The sequence below is a fragment of the Pristiophorus japonicus genome, chromosome 12, assembly GCF_044704955.1.
Source record: "Pristiophorus japonicus isolate sPriJap1 chromosome 12, sPriJap1.hap1, whole genome shotgun sequence".
Classification (NCBI taxonomy): Eukaryota; Metazoa; Chordata; class Chondrichthyes; family Pristiophoridae; genus Pristiophorus; species Pristiophorus japonicus.
The window spans coordinates 184,729,356-184,735,355 of record NC_091988.1 but is presented as its reverse complement, the minus strand read 5'-3'; the positions used below and the strand labels follow the sequence as shown (position 1 = coordinate 184,735,355).

The 6,000-nt window shown below is 44.2% G+C and overlaps 1 protein-coding gene across 1 annotated transcript in view; it reads left to right on the top strand.

Moving 5' to 3' along the window:
- Window positions 1–3,465: 3,465 nt before the first annotated feature.
- Window positions 3,466–6,000, top strand: part of slco4a1 (solute carrier organic anion transporter family, member 4A1) — a 213,565-nt gene continuing 211,030 nt past the window's right edge. Inside the window, exon 1 of the mRNA XM_070895094.1 lies at window positions 3,466–3,501. The gene's annotated coding sequence lies outside the window, so the exon portion shown is untranslated. The remainder of the gene's footprint in view (window positions 3,502–6,000) is intronic.

Here is a 6,000-nt window from a genome sequence, read left to right as displayed (position 1 = left end):
TTTTAATGTCAGCTTCAACAAAAAGATTTTTAAATTCTCTGTAAAATATGTAAGCTATGGGGAAGAACTTGCAGGTGCAGGATATTGTGCCACCAGTAATATGACACCAGGAAATAGTTGGACAGTGAAGTTTGATGCAATCGGCCATTGGAAATTGAATTTGCATATTTCGGATACCAATGGCTCTCTACAAAAAACTTCTGTCAGAATTTTCAGTAATTGCTTTTTCAACATATCTGTGTTGCTGCAGATTTTTTTATATATGTTAATAGCTCCTTTGCTGAATCTTAAGGTGCTACATTGTGACCACATCTGATTTGTTTCATACCATTCACTGAACTTTGCAAAAATATGGGCAGCATACTTTCCTGTGGTCCTGTGTGTTTGTATATTTTTCATATTGTCTGACAAGTAGGTCAATTAAAGGTCCAAATTTAAAAACATTTAGAAACTCATCCTCAAGATTCCCCGTTATATCTCTGAAATGGTTGAAAAAAACAATCTAAGTAAACATATGCAAGTATTTGGATAAGTACCGGAGAGAAAATAAGCAACTGCCTGTTTTAAGCGTGTACATTTTAAGCGGTGGGGATTGTAATTGGCTGGGTTAGAATCATAGAATCAGAGAAATCATAGAAATTTACAGCACAGAGGGAACGGTTCTGGATTTAGTTTTGGGGAATGAAGCTGGGCAGGTGGAAGGGGTATCAGTGGGAGAGCATTTGGGTGCCAGTGACCATACTTCAGTCAGATTCAAAGTAGTTATGGATAAGGACAAGGATAGACCAGAAATAAAAGTCCCAAATTGGGGAAAGGCTAACTTTGCTAAGTAGAGAAGTGATTTGGCCAAAGTGGACTGGAAACAGTTACTTGAAGGTAAATCAGTGTCGGAACAGTGGGAGGCATTCAAGGAGGAGATCCGGAGGGCTCAGGCCAAATATGTGCCCTTAAAGAAAAAGGGTGGAAATAACAATTCTAGAGCAATTGGATATCTAGGGACTTACAGGGGAGGATAAAGAAAAAAAAGGAGAGCTTATGTCATATACCGACAGCTAAATACTGTAAAATCTGTGGAGGAATATAGAAAGTTAAGTGGTGAAATTAAAAAGGATATTAGGAATGCTAAGAGAGAGCATGAAAAATTCTTGGCAAGTAAAATCAAGGAAGACCTAAAGATGTTCTTTAAATATATTAAGAGCAAGAGGATAACTAAAGAAAGGGTAGGGCCTATTGGAGACCATGAGGGTAATCTGTGTGTGGAGGCGGAAGATGTGGGTATGGTTCTTAATGAATACTTTGCATCTGTTTTCACAAAGGAAAGGGGCAATGCAGATACTGCTATCGAGGAGGAGTGTGAAATTCTGGATGAAATAAACATAGTGAGAGAGGAGGTATTAAGGGATTTAGCAGCTTTGAAAGTAGATAAATCCCCAGGCCTGGATGAAATGCATCCCAGGCTGTTGAGCAAAGCAAAAGAGGAAATAGCAGAGGCCTTGAACATTATTTTCCAGTCCTCTTTGGATTTAGGCATGGTGTCGGAGGACTGGCGGACTGCTAATGTGGTACCCTTGTTTAAGAAGGGAGAAAGGGATAGGTCAAGTAATTACAGGCCTGTCAGCCTAACCTCAGTGGTGGGAAAATGATTGGAAAAAATCCTGAAGGCCAAGATAAATCTACATTTAGAAAGGCAAGGATAGTCAGCTCGGATTTGTTAAGGGAAGATTGGCCCCGACATTGGTGACCTTACCGCCCACTGCCGCCTGCTACTGCCGACTGCTGCCGAGTTTTGCTGCTGTTTTCCTCTCTTTGCCATTTTCCACTTGGGCTGGAGCGGGCAGGAGGGGAGTACAGCCGGGAACCGCCCGCTGATGTCCTCTGGCAGCCAAGTAGCGTAAGTGGCCTCCCGTCCGCCGAGCTGCCAGATTAGTGCGGGCGGGAGTCAGTGGGAGTCGGCGCGAGCAGGGGGAAGGACTACTGCGTGGTGGCTGTACCAACCCCGACGGTAGGTACAAAGAATGGAAAAAAAGGTTACTGAACATATTTTACATTTTTTTTTTACACCGACTTACCTGGATGGAGTCCCTTGAAGGTGTTCTGGTGTTTTTTTTGTCCTATGATTTTTATTTGCAGGTCTTCCACCCTCCCTGGGCCCGACTCCATCCTCTGTGGCACTTGGGTAGCAAGAGCCTTTGCCGCCGAGATTGAGAGCTCCCGCCCGCTGCCGCCCAGATTGATGACGTAAGCCATTGTTTGGCCGCCGGGCGGTACTGCCACCTCTTTTAGAGGAATTTTCCAGGCAAAGTACCGCCCGGTCTCTTGGCGGCCATCGGCGGTCCTTTGGGCGGCACTGGGGTGGGCCTTGGTTTCGACCGAGTTCGGGCCCATTGTGTTTGACTAACCTGATTGAATTTTTCGAGGAGATAACCAGGAGGGTTGATGAGGGTAGTGCGTATGATGCAGTGTATATGGACTTTAGCAAAGCTTTTGATAAGGTCCCACATGGCAGACTGGTCATGAAGGTAAAAGCCCATGGGATCCAGGGTAAAGTGGCAAGTTGGATCCAAAATTGGCTAATTGGTAGGAAGCAAAGGGGAATGATTGATGGATGTTTTTGTGACTGGAAGGATGTTTCCAGTGGAGTTCTGCAGGGCTCAGTACTGAGTCCCTTGCAATTTTTCAAAATTCTTCAAATGTCAGTACCGTTTAGTAAGCACTGAAATAACCTTAGTAAGGTATGGCAGAGACAGAGCTGTTGGTTGAGCCTGCCCACAGTGCGATATGTGTGCGCACTAGATCCGTGCAGCAGAGCAGGTCTCCAGTCGTCCTGGTTAACCCTTGCCACTGGATAAAGACTTAGCTCTGTCAAGCCCGTGTGGTGGCTGATGTGCAACGGTCACCACATGTTAAAAAAAATCCACGCACAGGCATCTTCCACCCCCTCAATTGGAGTTCAGGACTGGTACATCGGGTCCTTCATTGAAACATCTGTAAACTCATGTGGAAGTAAGTCATCCTCGTCCGAGGGACCGCCTATGATGATGATGATGTTGGTCGAGTTCATAACATGAATTTCTTGATTTTACAGATTATCATGAATTTCTTGATTTGACAGATTATCAATATTTTCAGTTAAAACAACAGTAAAAAAAATCTATTCTATAAAAACTGCTACAGTGTACAAAAAAAACAATGCATAAATTATATTTACTCATACATAAAAGATTGCTCCTGATAGCAGGGGGTTCTGCTGAGCAGAATTGTGCTTTTCACCCACTCGCGGGCTCCGCCTACATCGCCGGCTATGATTGGGCAATGGCCCTGTCACTTAATCGATTTCACAGCCTCTGATTGGCTCTTTAACGTAAGGCCATAAGTCGGCGTCGTCATTGGTTAAGCCGCATGTCAATCATCGACTCCGGGGCTCCATCTGCTCCCTTGCTTCATGAATGAGACTTGGAGCCGAGCATGGACAGAGCGCTAACCCAACAGCGAGCGTTGCATGTGAGTCTTTACTTTTCCAGATAGCGACCATAAGCCAGCATCTCCCCTCCCCCTAGGGGAATAAAAAAACACTCTGGGATGAAAACTGTGGGGATTCAACCAAGAATTATTTAACCGGAATTATTTATTTCAATTTGCAACATGCTGTTAGATTCATGCGGGCTTATATGATCCTTTGTTTGCTTGTAATATGATGCTTGGTTTCTTAAAATTAATTGCATGCTCTGTTTGTATTTTGCACGCAATGTGATTGTAGGCATGTCGCTTTGTATAACGATACCTTTTAAAATACATTTTGTTACATATGGATCCCGTGTGAACTAATACATTGTTATCTTTTGTAATCTTCAGGAAGAGATGCTGGTTCTAAAATATTGTCACTTAATTCAATAGCAATAAAACAAAGGAATAGCGACATCAGAGTCATCTAGCCTTTTTTTTTAATGTGGTACTGTTTCTGCGAGCTCCGGAAGGCGGGTGACACGGGGGGGGGGGGGGGTTACTGTCGGTCATACCTGCATTCCTCCCCGCGCAGTCGAACAGGTGGCTGGGTGTGCCCGAAACATCCGTGTGTCGGTCCTGCAACCTCTCTCTGTGCAGCAATACCTGTCGCAACAGCAATCCCCAGACAATAATCACGCTCTTCAGATGCATTTCTGTTCTTGACGTCTGGAGACACACCACGCGACGCACATGTTCTCTAAGCACTGGTTTGCACAGTACATTTTTTTTATATCACTTCCTGAGTCCTTTTGTAAAACCGCTTTGACGTTGCAAGAAGTCTATGTAGTGTAAAGTGCAAAGGCTCACTTTCGCCCGAAACGATACAAGGCAGGCTCTTAAGATTTCACAACCAGAGTCCCCTTCCCCACTCCAAATCTCAGAATTACTTTTTTTTTTAAAAGGTATCTTCCATCTTTTCAAAAAAGGAGGGAGAGAGAAAACAGGGAATTATAGACCGGTCAGCCTGACCTCAGTAGTGGGTAAAATGATGGAATCAATTATTAAGGATGTCATAGCAGCGCATTTGGAAAAAGGTGACATGATAGGTCCAAGTCAGCATGGATTTGTGAAAGGGAAATCATGCTTGACAAATCTTCTGGAATTTTTTGAGGATGTTTCCAGAAAAGTGGACAAGGGAGAACCAGTTGATGTGGTATATTTGGACTTTCAGAAGGCTTTTGACAATGTCCCACACGAGATTAATGTGCAAAGTTAAAGCATATGGGATTGGGGGTAGTGTGCTGACGTGGATTGAGAACTGGTTGTCAGACAGGAAGCAAAGAGTAGGAGTAAATGGGTACTTTTCAGAATGGCAGGCAGTAACTAGTGGGGTACCGCAAGGTTCTGTGCTGGGGCCCCAGCTGTTTACATTGTACATTAATGATTTAGACGAGGGGATTAAATGTAGTATCTCCAAATTTGCGGATGACACTAAGTTGGGTGGCAGTGTGAGCTGCGAGGAGGATGCTATGAGGCTGCAGAGTGACTTGGATAGGTGAGTGGGCAAATGCATGGCAGATGAAGTATAATGTGGATAAATGTGAGGTTATCCACTTTGGTGGTTAAAAACAGAGAGACAGACTATTATCTGAATGGTGACAGATTAGGAAAAGGGGAGGTGCAACGAGACCTGGGTGTCCTGGTACATCAGTCATTGAAGGTTGGCATGCAGGTACAGCAGGCGGTTAAGAAAGCAAATGGCATGTTGGTCTTCATAGCGAGGGGATTTGAGTACAGGGGCAGGGAGGTGTTGCTACAGTTGTACATGGCCTTGGTGAGGCCACACCTGGAGTATTGTGTACAGTTTTGGTTTCCTAACTTGAGGAAGGACATTCTTGCTATTGAGGGAGTGCAGCGACGGTTCACCAGACTGATTCCCGGGATGGTGGGACTGACCTATCAAGAAAGACTGGCTCAACTGGGCTTGTATTCACTGGAGTTCAGAAGAATGCGAGGGGACCTCATAGAAATGTTTAAAATTCTGATGGGTTTAGACAGGTTAGATGCAGGAAGAATGTTCCCAATGTTGGGGAAGTCCAGAACCAGGGGTCACAGTCTAAGGATAAGGGGTAAGCCATTTAGGACTGAGATGAGGAGAAACTTCTTCACCCAGAGAGTGGTGAACCTGTGGAATTCTCTACCACAGAAAGTAGTTGAGGCCAATTCACTAAATATATTCAAAAGGGAGTTAGATGAAGTCCTTACTACTAGGGGGATCAAGAGGTATGGCAAGAAAGCAGGAAGGGGGTACTGAAGTTGCATGTTCAGCCATGAACTCATTGAATGTCGGTGCAGGCTAGAAGGGCTGAATGGCCTACTCCTGTACCTATTTTCTATGTTTCTATGTCTATGTTTCTATCTGTAGATGTAGTTGTATCTGTTCATGTATCTTTTCCACCCTGAGCTTTCTTTCTGATTCAAAATACTGTGTTATGTTTGTAAATTTAGGGTGGAGCTGTTCAAACTTCTGAATTCCAATTCAGGGTTTGCCAGAAT